We start from the raw sequence: 19,085 nt of genomic DNA on the forward strand, positions 1-19,085 counted from the left end.
GAGTGGAATTCAGGTGGTGAAGGGTATTCCAAGCAAGAGCCGCGAAGAGTCGACCGTTATGTGTGCCTTTGCCTAATTTGTGTTGTTACTCCGTACGGAAAAGTATCTGGCAACATTCTCCTTAGCGCCAACAATGTAATTTTGTGGCCAACAAGCAGGGTATCAAAGAGCTCGAACGCCGGTGTTGCTGGATCCGGTAAACAGGCTCTACTAGGTGCGAAAACAAACCTAAAGACGGTGTTTGATCAAACTTTACGACTCGGGAACCCGGTTCATGGAAATAAGAAAAAGTATGGGCACCTCTCCTTTGAAGTTTTTTACATGGTTTCTCTCTCTCTCGAATTTATCAAGAGCTCTTGTTTGCTAGCTACGAGCAATTGTTGTTGTTCCCTCCGAGTTTGCTTCCACATAATACACGGTAAACAGACCCTGTTCTCCTTCCGTCTAATCTTTTCCCAGGGGGAGGGAAAAATTGTTCAATTAGGCGAAAAAGTGTCATTCCTCGTCGAGTAATGATCACTCAAAGTCGGTCGCCTCGGTCTTTCGGAAGAAGAATGCCAGGCGCCGCCTTTCGGCATCGGGAGTTAGAGAGAGACTAAAAGATGGTATCGACCGCTTCGATCCATCCAAGGTGATATAATGATCGCTCATCATCGGTGACAAACGACGGTGCAACAGGTTCAAGTTTTTTATTGGAAGGTGTTATACGCACGCAGACGTTCGGGACAAGACCTAATTGGACGACGGGGTTAAATTGTTTTTTACACTGATCAGGGTGGGTGGAAATGAGACGGTGAGAGACCGAAAATACAACCGTGCGAAGAAAGAGCGAGCGGAACGTAGTCGTCGTCGTCGTAGTCGTCATCCGGGTAACGATGATGTTATAATCATTTCAGCCAAGGCGTCGCGGCTTCTCTACCGCGTACCGACAACATACCTACTCGTGCAGTGACTCTCTTTTTCTCATCTTCGATGGGCGGATGCTCGACGACTCGAAAAGGAATAAACGAGCAAGGAAATGCAGAGGGAACAAAAGAAGACGAAGCAAAATGAAGTACGGAAAAGAAAAGCCAACCGACTACGCCAAGGGCGTCTATCACAATGGGAGTTTAAATTCTAATTAGACCGGTGGGTTTGACCTACACGTAACTTGTTCTCCTCGCTCGACGTCTCGTCACCAGCTGCAGCTTTGCCTTCACGGCATGAATGAACGGAGAAAATGAAAGGAACGAGTGGGTTTCACGACCTTAGCAGGATCGTTCTTGAACTCCCGACGCCAATGGCGAATTTCGGTATCTCCTAACAGCATCGAAACGATCCTGGTGCGTTCGACGGCCGAGGATGAAGGAAACACAGGATAGGCGCGAGTGGGGAAAAAATGGAGTCGTCTACTTATACGCATGGTTTAGCATGCATTAGCCTATGCAGGTCGTCGATCATCGTTAATACGCTCAGATGCCGTATACGTGGGAGGTATTCGATTACAGGACGTAATCCAAACCCGTATAACTGGCCGGTCGTCGTTAATACTCGGGGACAAAACTGGTCCCGCAGAATCTGCGCGGGTTTTTTTCCGTCGTCCCGTTTTTTGTCTACACTTCTGCACCGCACGGTATTCGCGAACAGGCGAATCGAACCGTTCCTGCCCGCAAGAACGGTTGGAAATACTTTTTGGCGTGTGTTCGAAGTTTCGAGGAGGATCGGCCGGCGAATCGGTGGGAATTCAATTACTTAGTTGCTCAACTCTCGTATTCCGCCGACGGCGGTTTTTTCGACTCAAGTTTAATGTTATGCGGCGCGGAGTTTGGTCAAACGAAAATTTGTTTACTCGGACGTTGAGAGGCGGCCCTTCAGGGCTGCGAAAACTTGGTCAGGTCGAACACCTTTGACGGAGATAAGAGATGCAGGTATATTTGAAAAGTTCGAACCGATGACGCACGAAGAGTGATTTCGACCTCAACTTGGCCTTTCGAAACGGGTGTTCCCGAACCTGTTCGAAAATATTCCGATTCCAACCGAGATCGGCTTCACTCGAATATTTCGTAAGCCTCGTTTCTGGGAATTTAATACCTGCATCACTCACGCGCGATGCCAACTCTCGAATCTGTGCGTCTATCAATCGGGATTCGAAGTCGGTTTTATGCTCGGCTTACGTCCGTGGCTACTCGACCACGCCGATCGTTCCCTCTTGCCCTATCTCAGTTTATTCTAATCTCTCCCGCCTTAAACTCCCCAGATTAGGTATTACGGTTTAATCCAAACGTAAATGCCGGCTTAAATCGCGGCTGAAACAGTGGCTAATATCACTGAAATCGTCGCTGTATGATTATGCTCTGTGCTCCGCGCTCGGTATATCGGGGAAAATATAAAGCGCTTGATTTATCACGGAAACAGTCGTGATGTGACTCGACCTGACACGTGTTCGCTATGGGATATGTATGGGAAATTTACGACGCTAAATTTAAACACCTGTTGTTGTTGATCGTAGATTTGATTACCGGTGAGATATGTTTTTAAGAAATTAATCCGTTAGACGTGACTCGGCGAAAGTTAGCCGGGTCACCAGTAAAACTTTCTGGATCTATGTATAATCTCTCCGGTTTTTTCAACCTGCAACGATGCATTTAAAGCCGGAGTGCGATAAGCGTCGAATAATAAAAATTCCACCGCACATGAGTAAAGACAAATCGACGCTCCAAGGTCTCCATAAATTTCGTAAGATAAGCTATTTATGCAACGCATTTTTAGAATTTGAACGTACGAACAAACAGCGTCGTTTAAGCTGGAAAGTTGCGTCACGAAGAAACTTTGGAGAGACACAGAGAAAGAGAGAGAAAAGAGAGAGAGAGAGACTGGAAGAGAATGGGACAAAGGGAAGCGGGTGACTTGAATCGTCCGAAAATCTAGACAATGAAAAAGGGCACCCTTTGACGCTCGTTCATGTAGCAGAGAGTCGAAAATCCAGGCTCCGATACCACACAAGTTGAACTCAAAAATCAGATACCTATTCCCTCCACGGTTATGATGGATGTGTCTAATCGCTCAAACAGGTGACTGCAGCCGCACTCGGTCCAAGTTGACCGAGTCGCGTGGAGCCCCTCCTTTTTTAACTCCTGAGGGTCGAAACGCGTGCACCACCACGCCTGTCCACCCTTCCGTATCGTCGACGAAGTTAACGGGCCGCGTCATTCCTTTGTTCCCTCTTTTCATTTGATCTCAAAACGAAAATGCAAATGAACGCAATTTTTTATCCCTTTGAAACAACGAGCCGCTGTGAATAAAAAAAAAAAAAAAAACACTAGGGCGAAAAAGTTTCGGTTTGTCGAAGCCGATCGACAGTCTGCCCAGTGACTCGGAATTTGAATTTTATAACAACCACTCAGCGTGTATCAAACATCGACGGCGCCTTGCATTGGGAGTGATTTATGGACGAAAGGGGGTTACTGAAATTAGTCCCATAGATTTTTTACCCCGGGTTAAAGTGGGAACGGAATCAGTTCAAGTCCAAGAATTTTTTCTCCCCCGGTTTCTTATCAGATGACACAGTTCCCGCAGTCTGCAAGGGTCGCCCTTTCCCCGCCGGGTTAAGGAAGATGAAACGATTCGGGATCCCATCCATTATTTATATTATTCGAGAAAAATGGCGGTCTGGCGCAGGGGACGGTGGAAGCGACGACTGCGACCGGGGTGAATAATTTATTATATTCGAATTCGACGAGAAAGTTACGCAGGCGTATTTACCCCCACGGGTAATTGACCTGCTCTATTTGCCCCCCCCCCCCCCCCCTGCCCCCTAATTTCCATGCGATCGAGGCAATTTCCAGAGTACAACTCGAGGGGAGAAATCGTAGGAGGAAAAATATCGAGTTTCAGAAACGGAATGAAAGATCTACGACACCCGTCAGTTAAAGGAAACGGTTCCAGCCGTGTCTCTTCCTACACCTCGCGCAACCCTTTCGGTGACAAATGCATGCAAAGATAACCCGGAACCCCAGTTTGGCCCCGACTCGTTATTAATGCCACCGCGTGTCCATTGTCAAACTCACTAGGTGTGCTCCGACGGCGTAGGACCAACTGGGCCAGACCCCGGGGCCCGGGCGAAGGGCCCCGCGGGGTCCCGTAGGGTGTCAACCGCCCGAAACCCGGAGCTTAGACAATGTACGGAATACGATAGTCGTTGTTCGTCCTTCTCCACCCTATTTCGCGTCTGTGAAGAAGTTATAAAACGCACTCGCTGAGGCTGGAATTGACAGAGTGAAACGGTCAATTGCGATTAATTGCGGTTAATTGACCGTACATGGTAGAAAACTCGTCGGGGATCCGAGAGGGAATGAGAAAAGGACAAAAGAAAAGTCATTATTCGTTTTGACGAGAGAAGAACGGGACGAGCGATCAATGATGATCCTTACACGAGAACCTACTTCAATTTTAACTTGATACAACTTGTTTTGTTTTGTATTCATTTTTTGTATTCTCCGAAGATGTCGACTTGTACGACGAGGAGGAGTCGATAGGCTAACTGCCTGTGCCTACCTGAGTTATTTCCCTTGATACCAGAACAGGGTGACGTGGAAGGAGGTCGTTCGAGGGTGGCGGAAAAGGGATACGTTATGGTCGAATCGATGCGCGATGGCGTGGAGAATACATGGCTGAAATTACGCCTCGTCCCAACCCCACGGGTGCTATTGAACTGACATTAGTCGAGCGGTGCACTGATTGCCGGTGTGAGAGGAACTACATGATAGGTATAAATTATTCATTAACCCCTAAGAAATACAAGTTCGATTCTCAACCGCTGAATTAGTCCTTCAGGGCTGCCGCGCGTGGGCCGAGGAAAGGAAAGACCGAGAGAGAAAAAAGGAGAGAAGAGTCGATGGGTAGGCACGCGGTTGGCGTTTACCTTTTTTCAGTATCTGTTTGAAAAATGAAAAATTAAAGCAACGTGTGCTATGACGGTTGGAAAATATTGTGTGTAAAAAGTGCAAGAATAAGAATAAGAGAAGTAACGGATCCGGTCGGCTTCAGCCATGCCGAGATATAAGGACACAGGACGAATATGTATGTCCATCGATTCCGTGGTTTAGAGAGGGTGCATGCATGCATGTAGAATGTGCATAATAACAACCCCCGTTGTTTTTAGCTCCTTGTTTTTCCGAGAGCAAGATTCTTCCCTACGCCAAAACTTACGACCCGGTAGGTCACGGATTAGCATAATTTATACCAGCTCGTGTGCGGTATGAACGCATGCCTATAATACATACGTAAAACATAGGTAATAAATAATTTCGCGAATACGTACGCTGCTGTACCTACACGCCGGGTGCGATGTAGCGGAGAAGGAGGGAATAGAGCGGTCCGTAGTCATCGGATGAATTATTCCCGAAGAAATATATCCTTAGCAAATACATATAGTACCTACCTACGAGTACTGCCTTTTGGTATTCAAGTTATACGGAAAGAGAGAGCGAGAAAGAGAGAGAGAGAGACTCCGGCACTAATTTATTACAAATATAATACCTGCGTAAAGGAAAGATGCAACCAATGATAAGCCGCGAGATTTTTGCATTATTATGTCATCCGTCATTGGACAGAGAAGTTCACTTGGAACTACCTCTGACCATCTTGCCATGTACCGCCGACTGATAATTCCGGCTACTTTACGATCCCATTATTCTAGCCGCGGTTGAGACAAACCGAGGAAACGAAACTCCAAGCGGCGGACTGGCCTGGTCCAGACACATAACTTCTTCGACCTGCAAGACTCCAACGCCCTGCGGGACCCGGGAGTCACCTGGGAGACCCACCGCTGACGGTGAATTCGAAATACCCTCTCGCATTGTTTGGTGCCGTCGAGTAAGGAGGACGGAGAATCCGGGAACTAGGATAGATCGAAAAGCCTTGGATCACCGTCACCTGGCGCAGAGTCCTGATCCGGATCGCTTCGACAATGCCAGATTGGAGAAGCATCGAGAGGAGTTTCTGGAATTGTTTAACACCGTTCCAAACCGTCGTTGGGAAGACGACTGACTATCGGTCCGAAGATAAAGGAGGGACCTACTCGAGAGGTGCGTGCTGGTGGCTGCGTAGCGTTGCTCTGGAATAAATTCTCGGCAATAAATCCGATTTGCATGCTGCAGCCATTTACAGCACACAAGGTGAGGAGGAATCGACGAAGCTAAAGAGGATCGTGACTTATTGGTCGGAGCACGTATAGCCTCGCGGTGTGTAGCCGAGATAGATGGTAGGAAGTGGCATAAATCGTTGGATTTTCCCGTGACAGGGTAGAGAAACGGTCGTTTAATTACCCGCTTCGGGGTTTACAGCGTAAGGACGTTAATCGTCGCGGCGACGATTCCTTCGCACGAAGGCCGACCATCCTGGCTTTTCCTCATCTCTCTCGGAAACTGAAATCTACGGAGCAGTTCCAGCATCGACGTTACCACGGGAACTCGTCTTCTACCGGCGCTTATCTATCGCCCCGCCATACCGAGCGTATGGAAATTTATTCCGTCGAGGTGTGGTGCGGCTTGTACTCGCCCGCGCCTCTTCAACGACTGTCCATAACGCGGTGAGCTGAGAAGAATGCAAGAGGTGCCTGTTTCTGGCGTCAAAGATTGTTGCGCCGACTTTAGTTACTCTCTCAAGGCAGGTATCGTCCCACGTCGATATCTCCGATTCGACGTCTTTTGTAGCATGTTCTAGTAGACTAAAAACTAAGCGATACGTACTTTTTTTTTCATCTGCCATTAAACGCTTTAAAGGGGTGAAACCACCCTCCAAAGTAAGACATGTCAAGCGGTGATAGAACCATTTTTTTTTTTTTTCAACTGAGAAAATTACATGTTTCATTTCTCATTATGAGAAAACGTTTCCAATTGGATGAAACTGCCCTTGACGTGCCTTACTGTACGGACACTTGGCCAGAGTAGAAGGCCGTTCGTAGCTGACTCTCGTGTGTATTTCATTTCATTTCATTTCACTTCGTCTCAGGGTTGGGTCGGGTCTCTACTCCTCGTCTTCGTGGATGGATATTCTCGAGTCGTGGGTGGCTCGAGGCTGCAAGACCAGGGTTGACAGAGCCGCTGGATGTGCATGGAATTGTGTTCATCGGGGATGACGAGGTATTGTTTGTCGCGAGAGGTGCGGAGGTGTAACGACGATGGGAGTTGGAGGGAGGCGTTCGTCGGCCGGACAATGGGTGACCGGCAAGTTTTGTCTAATTAAAAGAACGATTAGAGCTCCATTGTTGGATAACCGTTTCAATCCTTTCACCAGGTGACCACCACCCGTGCCCTCTTCTTCCTTCCTATGCGGTCTTTTTTCTTCTTGGCAGCTTTTTCTTCTGCTTTTTGACAGTTAGATTCTCATTATTTACCACGAATAGCCAGTTATTGTATAAACAGCCGGAAGAACATCTTCTAGAAGTTTAGTCAGTGCTTCGTAGAATATGTGTGACAGAAAAAAAAAAAAGAAACAGTAACGTAAACATCACAAGCGATATGCTGAAATCGACGAGTGGGACTGAATTTCATTGCGCAGGTCAGTTGCTTACAAATTCTACTAGAGGCGAGTTACTCGCCTGGAGGCAAATATTATTATGCACGGATGAAGCGGTTAAGAGTCAATTTTTTTTTTACTGTTGTTTAACTATTCCGCTTCTATTTTGAGCATTGTTTCAAGTTTTTATATGTAAGAAAGATTTGAGTCCCGCCGACAGCGGTAAACCGGTCATTTATATCCTCCTCTTTTTGGTCCTTTCATTTCCAGAGTACGCCGAGCACGTGCGGCGTGAAGTCACGCATTAGACATGTTTAAATACTCTTTGCTTAAATATGTGCCGACATAAGTACGTGGTTCGAATGGACTTTACGGTATGTAAAAGTTTGTAAAACATCAGTACCTACCTACTAACGATAAAGTAATAAGACTCCGTCGACATCTCGGAACGATCTCACGAGCGAATCGAGCCAACGAAGCGAATACATCTGTTTGAGTTTAAGAGAAAAACATATAGTACGAAAGAGACGAAAAGGACGAGCACGTCTTTCGAATCTTCGCTGGTAGCCGCAATATAAAGAATTCCAATATCACCTCGCGCAGGCTAATTATTTTAATTGCACTCCTTCCACGCCGGTGTTCGAAGGGGAGGACAAACATCGCTGCGGATCGATACCATCTCTCTATCCCAGTCCTGCAGGCCTCCAAAGAGACCAATTTATCCCCGTAGTAGCATAAAGTCCGAGCAATCCCACCTTTGCATCACGCTTTTGCCATTCCGTGTGTCTAGTCACACCCACCCAGCAGCTATCGCCGGCTGAATCTGGCTCATTATCACCGAGTCCTTTTAATTAGTGACAAATCTGTCCTTCTAGCGCAAACGCGGAGGCGGACTCGGCGACGAGCTCCCACCTCGATCGTCCTGACAAAGACAAGCATGCTCCTTCCTCCTTTACCGATCCGTCCGATAATTGATAGTGTTTTTCTTTTTTCTTACTTTTCTTTTATTTACCTTTTAGCTTTCTCTCGCTCTGCAGGCGTTCCGTGAACGTGTTGAAAACGAAAGTACTCTGGACACTCTCGATTATTATATCCTTGAGAAAACTTGTCAACGTTAAAAACGTTCTCTCTGAACTTACTAAAAAAGAAAAACAAGCTTGATATATATATATATATATATATAAACTTGTTTTTGAACGTGGGTAATAGCCCGTGATTTTGACAAATCAGTTCCCATCTCTAAAGAATAACATCAATCCTTTCTCCGATTCCGAAAGAGGGTTGTAGAAAGAAGGCGACAGGATTAACGAGTGGCAGACACGCGCTGGTTTTGCCTGTACGCAGAAGGCATGAAACGGCTCATTGTCAGGGAACGCATATATACTCGTTTACAGAGTATACATGATACAAGACCACGTTAGATGGTTGCAGTGATTGAGCACATTCATAGACTGGCCTGGAGGGACACGGGCATTGATTTATCGGTATTAAATGCTGCAGCCAACATTTCGTTAAGCTGTAATATAACTAACAACTGCACGATGCCATGCTGCAGCAATCGTTGCAGAGATACTTTGCTTGCAAACTCTCTCTCTCTCTCTCTCTCTCTCTCTGTTTCTCTGTGTTTTCTACGCAGCCAAAACGTCCCGGGAACGATACCCGTCGCGTCTATTTATCGGGTCGTTAAATTTCACCGCATAAATGTTAGACACATATATATATATACATATATTGAGATTTTTTCTTCCACCACGTATATATATATATATATACGTGGTGGAAGAAAAAAATCTCGACCGACCGATAGCGATAGCCGCTGCCTCGGAGTTCAGACAGGCTAAACGGTGTCTGTATTAACAATGCGAGGAGATCTGAGCCGGCGAAGTGTACGAAGAGCGTGTGCATGCGAAAAATAAAAATAAAAGAAAGCTCTCTGAATTATCGGAAGACCCGGAGTCCCGGTCCCCGTCCTCCTCGCTCTGCCTGCCCCTCCGATCGCAGGCACTAAACCTGTAATAAATTCAGCGAGAGTCGAGTCCCGATCGCGACGAGGCTGAGAGGCGTACGTGCGATTCGCCGCGGCGAGCATGGCCGCTGGAGGAATGAATTGGAGCACCACGTGGCCAAGCCGCAAACCGCGAAAATTGCGCACGAGACCGAGCCGGGCTTTCTCGTTGTATTCGCGACAGTCTCGTACTTGCCAAACGCGGTGCCCAACGCTCCAAGAATCTTGGCTCATCGTCAACGAAGGAGTGTCAGCTCCCATATATCGTTGGCCGAGACTCCTACGCTCGCTGTCCATCGTAAATCCGTGTCCTGACCTGAAGGGTTCATCGCAGCTAGTGCCACGCGTGACGACAGGTGGCGAATACTTCTTGCAGCCGAAGCGAGGTTAATCGCTATTATACCGAAATAATACATTATACGCCTCTCGGTATCTGCTCCGTAACAATTTCGATCTGCACCGCTGGATCGGAGATCCAAGGAATCGACGTTTCTTTCTATCGGAGGTATTGAACACTGTGGGTGGTCATCCGAGTAGGACCATTTCCCTTTTCCTTTTTTGTTTACTACACCAAAGAAGCTTCTTGTGCCGACTTTGCTTTCTAATGTTTTCAGGGCAAAGCAACCTTACAAGTACTATTTTTTATTAACTGTTGGAACAGCTTGTTTGAGCGGTTGGGAATTTCTCATTCGCATAATAATAATCGTTAGACGCAATTGGTATCCTTAAATTATAACCACAACAAAAAGTAACAAAAGTGACTTGACTTGGATTGCTAATAAAAAAGAAAAAAAAAAAACTGAATATACCCTACTATACAAATTTGACGTTGTCATGAAAATAAGAAAATGAAAATAACCAAGTATAAACTCAAATGTTATGGTATGGTTAATTATATCACCTGCTGAAGTCGTTGATTTTATTTTTTTCACATTCATTATTCCAAAATTGTATTATACCGTTACGGCCAAAATAGTATTACAAATACTTGAAAGAAAAAAATTAAAAAAAAAAAACAGAGTACCTCCACTCCGCTGTGCCCCATAACATGAGCTGTACTTTTATTCGTCGATATTAAACAAACAGTACAAGCCGTACGAATAGATGACACAGTTGTTCTCTGTTGAGAAAAAAAAAACAAAGAAATCGAAAGAAACAATTGCACAAGCCCCATGACTAAATAATAAAAATTTCTTCTTAACGAACTGCAACCTGCAGATTTTCAATCAGCGGTAAAACAATAACCAATGCGCAAAGAACTCTGCAGTAACGATAAAATTCTGCTGTTAATTAAAATTATAACTAACTTCTGCGTGATAACTGCCGATGGAAGATTGCCGAACGACATTCTCTGCAGTGAAGCACAAACAGGTCTGAAATACGGGACAACGGATATTTTACGCCGACAATAACAGTTAATTAGTGTAGTACAATTGGCGATAAAATCTAACGAACAAAACGACGAGAGTCAAGAATCTAAAAGCGAGTGAGCCGAGCGTGCAAGTAAGTTTTATATACATATTATATACGTGTATGATGATAAATTAAAATTTCAATTTAGAATTTTATAGAACATTATATAGGCATGGAAAAAAAAAAGAAATAGAAAATAAAAGAGAGCAGCAACGCGCGGCGCTACCACGTAAGGTGTACAATACGTAGCAGCAACAAAGCCAACATCGTTATCTGAGACTAGATACATTTTTTCGTCGCCTCAAGCACTTGTCTCGAACGGCGACAGGCATGCAACACCTTGCGTCGTATGTGCCTAGTTACTCCGTAGGCCTGTACCTGATCCACCGTTAAAAAAAATCTCTGAGAAATACTCCAAGGATAGCAAATGCCAACACGGCCAAATGTCCAGCCAAATTGTAATAATTTAAGCTAACCACGTGCCCCGTTAACAAGCGTGAAACGCAGTCCGGCCGACCGACGCACGATACTCGTGAAATGCCCATGCGTGGAGGATCATTGGTGAGTATACCGCATGATCGTCGGACTGCCGCGTACTTGACGGATGATAAAACAAGGATCGTTGGGCGGTTTATGATCGAGGGATGTACGAGTGAATGTGAGAATAAACGACGCGTCGTAAAAGTCGAATCCAGGCGTTGGTGCATGTTCGAAAATTTGAAATCGGTCTTCACAATCTAAGGTGGTGTAACGGAAAGGGAGAGAGGGGGAGAGGGACGGAGGAGGAAACAAACTGGGTGAGCACCCCAAGTGGCACCGTTTAACAAAACTCGCGGATTAAGTAGTTGAGGCGATAATTTGGAGGTTCTCCGACCGAGAAGACTGACTACTCCTCTCGAACTCTCGTCTTCGTGAACCGTGAACCAAGCGGGTGACGATCGGGCAGAACAGTCGTTGGTATGTATCGAAGAGAGGAGCTCGATGACTAGCGGGTGGCATTAGGTCATCGAAGATCTCGGTAGAAAGAAGATATCATAGAAATTCCAGTGGCCAGAAGGGTGGTGCTACATGAGAAAGGAGCCCGTCGACGATACCGCGTGAAAAGAAGAAAATGAGTAAAAATAATTATACGAGGTTCGTCGAGACTCTCGACGTCTTGTGTAAGACACCGCGGTTTAACGGAATGATAGATGTTCGGATACGGGTAAAACTTGGAAAACAAATCTCTGCCGGTGGACGTAACACGATGAAAAATGATTGTATGAAAGTATATTTAGGCATGAAAAGAAGAATTCAAACCGAGCCGGGTTTGGATTCTAATCCCGTGTACGAGATAGGCTGCATCGAAACACGAGGAGGAAAAGGCGATACACTTAAACCAACGTCCAATCCTGTTTCCACTCAATTACAGTAACTTTATCCGTCCGGATCGATAGATAATCACCGATACAGCCGAAGCGTCGTCGTGACAGCCTGCAGCGCGGAAAAGAACCCGAAGATTGATTCCATGTTTTCTTCTTGCCGATCATTGAAGCAGAGATTAGTACCCAGTATGAATTACGACGAGGCCGAAATGTACCCCGATTGATGATATCTTTGCTTAACGATACCGTGTAAGTGTCGATGAAACAGGGATCCGAGCCATTGAAGGCACATTGTCGCGCAGCCCAATATCCATGAAGCTGAAACTATCAGCCAGAGTTGGCAGGCAAATGTGTTCAATTTTTTGAAAATAGAAAAATGGAGTTCAGTTTTATCCTCATAATTCTATAAAAGTATCGGAGGTTCAAGATATTTCACTAAATTTACATTCTCGGACTTCACTGCCGTAAATTCGAATGGACATTAGAACGTTTGGGTGCTAATTCTTGCTGTTAGCTTCAGTCTCGTCTAACGTCCATCGTCAAGCATCAGCCGGATTTTCATCGACAAAGGAACTGACGAACCATTGAAAAACCATTAAACAAAGAGTACCTAATGGCACTACACAACAAACTAGCGCTAACTGCTGGTTCATAGTCGGCGGCGCAGAGTTGAGTAAAGTACCGAAACTCTCCGACACCTGTGGCGACTTTCAGGGCACCGTCCGATCACCCGGGCCGAAGCCGAGGAGCGTGAGTAAATAAGTGTGTGCAGTTGGCGTTCGACGCGTAAGTGGGTCACTCACCTCCGATCGCGTGTGCTGCACCACAGATGCGCACACCTACCAGTCCTAGCCGTGACGCAAACTTAGCACCGTCGCGTCGGGACTGCCGCTTATCGGTAACCACCAGGCACAAGGTCGGCTGAGTGTATATGAGAGGTTTTCCTCACGGACGATAGTGCTCGTCTAACATCGGAAGCCGAACACTAACAACACCGATACGTCGATGCGCGGCGGGTCACGCACATTTCATTGGTGCTTACACCACTACATCGGACGGTGTGCTTGACCATCGACGATGGAGTTTGGAGGCTCTGCTCCTGCACTTTCGGACGAAAGGTACGAGTGCCGGTGACGATGACGACGATGATGACGATAATTGCACAATATGCACTCGAGCTCGTCTTCACCGCCACACCTCGGTCCGATAAATGGCGAACATGTGAAATTACTTCCGCGTGCAATGTTTGCCCATTAGTGTACCAACGGTGTAATTACTATTATACGGCGCGATTGGAAGATTGGCCCGCTTCCTCATCGTTCATGTACACCGCCCTTTGCAATTAAGCGATATTAAGTCCGCGCGGTGCTCGATTCTTGGCCAGCATCTCGCCGATGATCGAGGCTCGTGTGAGACACTCACCTTTGCAGGTTGGTGGGATCATCGATGTGCGGTAGGTGTAATGAATTGGTCAAACGCACAGCGCGTGTAAAAGCTTCGTGCGAGCTAACGTCGAGCAGACGATTGTAAATCGCGTTTTGACTCGCTACACGGTGGCGAGATAATTTTCACCCTTGATTCGATAAACTCCTGATTATGCAACGAACGTAGCATGAAAATACGCTCTCTCACACTCTCTCTCTCTCTCGGAAGAGAGAGAATATCGCATATCCTCAACGGTTACAGCGTGTTATAAGCCTCGTTAATATTCAGCTTCTGTACACAAGACAAGTTGCCTTGTGGTTACGGCCTTAGTCCCGCGACTCTAGTTACTTCATATCCCTAAGGAATGCGCTGGAATTATTAAAAGGCCGGCGCTGCTGCTGGTTAATTATTTCGTTATTTTAATTAACATTCAGTTTTGAAGAACCGAGAGAGAACTCCGTAGCTCCGAACGCTATGATCGTTTATCATGCACGCGTTTTCGTTGGCAGAATACATAAACAATACCGCAAAATCGTTCGCTGGTTTACTCAATTATGTAAACTTGTGTCACCAGGTGAATAAATTTCCTTTTTATCGTCTCACGATGACGATGTCGAATCGCCGTGTAATCATCATGAAATGTTGATATTGATCATTAGCTTTCTCGCCGAATCACGTAAGCTTCGGTATTTGCTATATCTAAGCCCGAATCAAGCACTCGATTATACTCAATTTCAGAATGAAATTGGTGATAAAGGAAAGCACTACGAAGAAGTGAGGCTGCCGTATGAAATACGGAGAGAAATAATAACACCGTAAACGAAGGAGGAAGACGCTGCAGTGAGCGCCCCTCCTTCTACTTAATCCCCTTGACGAATCAACGGCTCCATTAATATATCCGACATGTCCTAATATTTAGATCCTTTGCCCGTCGTCGGCTAAAGCTCAAACTCAAGCTCGAGCTCGAGCTCGCGTAAACAACACGGCGAGTCGAAGGGATCAGGGAATAACTAACTCAGCTCTTCTTTTTCGGTATTAGGGGTTCAGAGACTAGCTCAGTTTATCCGAGGGTGAGTAAGAACCGGGAGAACGTCTTTGAGAGCGAGAAGGACAGCTGGAGGCACGAGCCGCTACAGAGCAAAGTCGAGAGTAAGGATTACCAATCGACGATGCCCGTTTCAAACACGTCTTTAGTCGGATCGGAGCCTCCTAATCTCCGCAAGAATGCCCGGCTTGACTCGGCTTTGTACCGAGACTGATGATCATTTTCGCCATTCACATATACATCGTGGAAATAAATATGAAAAAGAACACTGGGAACTTGTCACCGACCATTTTTCTCGGGCTAATTCGTCGATTCGGAGACTTTCACGCGGTGATCTCTGTACTAAACGGATGGCTGACTCCCATGCTTCCAGCACGCGGCAGCTTATGACAATTAGAAGCCTCAACAGCCGACACTAGCGCCGCAATATCCGAGGTTAAACTAACGGGTCACGTGGGTGACAGCCTATCAGAAACAGACTTAGTCACATGGTTCTGCTAATTTAACCAATGACACAAACGGTGAACCACGTGATTCGTTAGTTCCATTGAGGCTGTTGAAGCGCTGTGTCGATTTCGTCTGCTTCTAATCGACTCAGACCGAAGACTGTTGTCAGCCATCCAATTAGTACAGAGATCAGTGGTTTAACGTAGCTTAAATATCATCGGCCGGTTGTTGCTACCAGGAAGTGAGTGCCTATCATTGACTATAATACAGACTACGAGGCCGCGGGGGATCAGAAAGGTTGGCCGACTTGGTAAAGCAAAACGATCGACATGAGCCTCTCGGAGACAATCAAATGTACGACATAACCTTAGGCGATGCGGTAAGCCGGAGGCCTCTGAGTTGGAACAAACGGTAAAGACGTGGTGCCAGTCATGGGAACACGGCGAGTTGAAAATTTTAAAGACTGGTGAACACGCGGTCGAATTATACTGCAGACACCAAGAGGAACTGACTCGGTGAAAATGATAGCACGTGGTCATTACCGGGACTCAGGGTTCCCGGCGGCTGCCAGACAGCGGCGTAATATTTCTCTGCTCGTTTTCCACCATTCATTCGAAAAGCGTTCCACACCCTGACCTCAGCCCCATACTCCAATTGTGTCTCTGCATGAGAAAAAAACGAGTTCTCGTTGCTGCCGGTTCTTCGGCCCTAGTTTCGTTGTTGAAAATCGCGTCTTAAATCAAGTGGTAGAAATTAACGACGCACTGTCCAAACTGTGTATATATATATATAAATATATCGATCCTTGAGTAGCACTGAATGATTTTTATTGCTGATATATTACCGGGGTTTATTGGAGTGTAATTCTTGAGCATAGATAATGGGGAGCACCAATCGCCGAGAGTTACGTGCAGGGTACATACTCGGGATCCTCGTCTCGCAATCAGTGAACCACGCGTGCAGCATACTGCGGTGATTTATCATCACAATCGCGCAACAGGTGTAACGCGTGAGAGTTGGTACCAACTCGCTAAACAAACAGTTTACTTAAGAGTAACTCGCTGTTTGCACCCTGAACAATGGATAACTCGCGGTAAATTTTACGCTGCATATATTTCGCACGGTTATCCATAGACACAGTTGTATGGTAATACAAGACATTTTTCCGTGACAGGTTCATTGCGCACGCACGTAAAGCGAGCACGAATCTTCCAACTTGACGTTCCAACTCTCTTACACTGTTGAGCTTGTCGAATAGCCGTAAGTAAAAAGAAGCGCCTCAAGTTTTTTCTCGCTTCGTCCATCGAGAGGACAACAACGCTACAATCCGCGATAAGTTTTCAAGTACGTATAAGTCTGTACCCTCCGTACGCCAAGCCTGCGGTACACTTATTTAAGGCTCGAGAAGGATGCGTGGATTTCTACGTATATTCTCCCGTTGACACTCACTTAGCGACCAGATTCTAACGAGCAAATAGTCTCTCTCTCGTGTCCGAACCTTACAGAGATTTTCGCTCGAGCTGCTCTCGACTCACACCATGTACACCGTACAGCCAGCTCTATAGATATACCATGAAAAATCAAACTCTCCAAAAAGCTGATCGGACGAAATATAGCCGGTCAATCTCGCTTATCGCCTTCAGGTAAATCGTAACCCGTCAATTCAGGTGGAATATCTATAATTGAATTGAGGCCGGCTGGTTGCGCAATCAAAACTCTGCCCACTTATCAAAGCAGGGATTATTTTTGTGTACCGCGCATATTACGACAAACTCACCGAATAAACATCTTCGCAAGTCTATTTGGAATCACAAATTATAGCTTGACGCAAGGCGCGACGCAGGTTCCCTTGAAAAGCTGTTAGACCATTCTCTATGGAAATAGATAGTAATGATAAAGGAAGGCTCGGTAAGCAGTGGTCCAAGTTCTAGCTGCTGTGGTCCAGGAGTCGAAAGCGTCGGCAGAGACTGGAGATCGCTTTCCTAACGGTTCGTAGAGTCACGGGACGGAACGACGATTCCGGAGTTTTAAACTAGGCACGTAGGTCCGTCGGTTGGCCCGATAGGCAACGCGTGAGATTCGGTTCTATTATTTGTACGACAGATGTACGCCACGAGACGGAAATGAAGGGGGGGTTAGGCGGGGTGTGTAAACAGAGGTGGAAGTGGGAAGGGGATAAAAGACACACGTTGCACTCTGGTTCAAACATTCGACCGATCATAATTACACGACACGGTGGCACTGTGTCCTACCTTTGAAATGTGAAACGTCTAATCCACAACAAGCTCCGCGTCCCGTCTCCGTGGATATAGTCGTTTTATCATCGATTCAACGAAACGCCCGTCATTTTCACTAAGGCAACCAGCCACGGGAGATAAGAAGATTTATAACATAACACTCCACGCGGCACTTATCTATCTCGAACTCCAGGCACTTTGTATTTTTCTTTAAAAAACAAAAAAAAAAAAAAAAAAGTGGTGAAATTCTCAACCTCCACGACTCATCTTTTATCACTAGAGTTATATTGTATACCTCCAATCGGACTCTTTCGAATTTTCGTCTATCCTGCACTCGCACTTTTCCGTTTTATACATCCCTCGACGGGCGTCGATGATGAACATTGCAGCTCACGCATAAACTATGTGTTACAAGAGAAGACCGGTACATAAACTGAACGTGGCTACATTTTACGTATAAATTATTTGTTTAAAAAAATTGTTTTTCCTCACACCGTCTGCTCTCACCGTTAAACACCAAAAATTATAATGGTAACGGTGATTTGTCACAGCGATCGTCCAAAGCGACTTAGTATACCGTACGGTCTACCTTTTCGATCGATGCGCGCAAAGTCGTATCGGTTTCACGAAGAAATTGACCAACAGTCATCGTATTAAGAATCAGAAAAAAAACAAGGTACACCCGGGTGATTGGTGAAATAACGGATATACAGGTGTTTGACGAAAATTGAAATCGTACAAAAGTATGTACAGTCCGGCCTCGCGACTCTCTGAGAATCACCCTGAAAAGAAAATTCCTCGCTATCCGCGATTTCGCGGCGATTAGCGAGGGATACGCGTCGTCGTCGTCGGTAGGGACGGACGAAATTAATTACAACCGATACGGAGTAAAAAAAAAAACAGAAAAAAAAGCGTCAACGAAGACCGGAGAACGAAGCAACGCGCGGCGGTTACGTTCAAGGTCTTATCAGCGCGAGTGAAGAACGGATACTGAAGTACCGAAGGCACGAGTCGACTGGATACCCGTACTCACCGTGACTCGCGTCACGGCTCGCGGAAAGAAAGAGCTCGGCAGTGGCAGCGAGTTAGTGAGCCGGGTGTACAGCGCTGCGCACTGCATCGGCTCCTCGGTCAATCGGCGTGCCACCAAAAAGCGAGTCATCGGAGCCGCCGAGGAGGTGAACGACAGGTGCCGTCGTCCATCGTGTCCTCCCCAGGTGAGGTACTCCGACGTACTGACACCGAGTCAAGTTCGGTTGGTACTGACCGCGTGGTGCGTTGCTCGCCCCGCATGGCACCGTTATGCTTTATTATCTGCGGACTCGGACCTGCGGCATGACGGCAGAAGGTGCGCCAGGAGAACGGCACGTTAAGGAGATCAGCTTTTTCTCTCAGATTTTCTGCTCTCAGAGAAAAATGGAAGTTATTGTAAGCACACCGAAAATCGAATGCTGAGTTCTCGCTGGATCTCTAGGTTTTTAAGTTCGGAGAATCACCGACAATCATTTTCAAACGGACGTTCGCGTGGGTTTACGTATGCACGTGTGTACGCGTGCGACTAATTTTTTTTGTCCGACGATATCTCGATAGCGAGTTATCAGATTTCAATGATTTTGGCCTTAATCGACGCGGATTTTACAAACTTAGAACTG

The 19,085-nt window shown here is 46.2% G+C and overlaps 1 protein-coding gene across 4 annotated transcripts in view; it reads right to left on the minus strand.

Moving 5' to 3' along the window:
* The window catches only part of LOC107223992, a 59,880-nt gene extending 41,570 nt beyond the window's left edge, over nucleotides 1-18,310 (minus strand). For 2 of the 4 annotated variants that reach the window (XM_046745560.1, XM_015663887.2), the window contains exon 1: nucleotides 17,449-18,310. The gene's annotated coding sequence lies outside the window, so the exon portion shown is untranslated. The remainder of the gene's footprint in view (nucleotides 1-17,448) is intronic. The other 2 variants (XM_046745562.1, XM_046745561.1) reach the window with 2 other exon arrangements.
* Between the last annotated feature and the right edge of the window lie 775 nt (nucleotides 18,311-19,085).

The sequence above is a fragment of the Neodiprion lecontei genome, chromosome 7 (assembly GCF_021901455.1).
Source record: "Neodiprion lecontei isolate iyNeoLeco1 chromosome 7, iyNeoLeco1.1, whole genome shotgun sequence".
In the NCBI taxonomy this organism is placed as follows: Eukaryota; Metazoa; Arthropoda; class Insecta; order Hymenoptera; family Diprionidae; genus Neodiprion; species Neodiprion lecontei.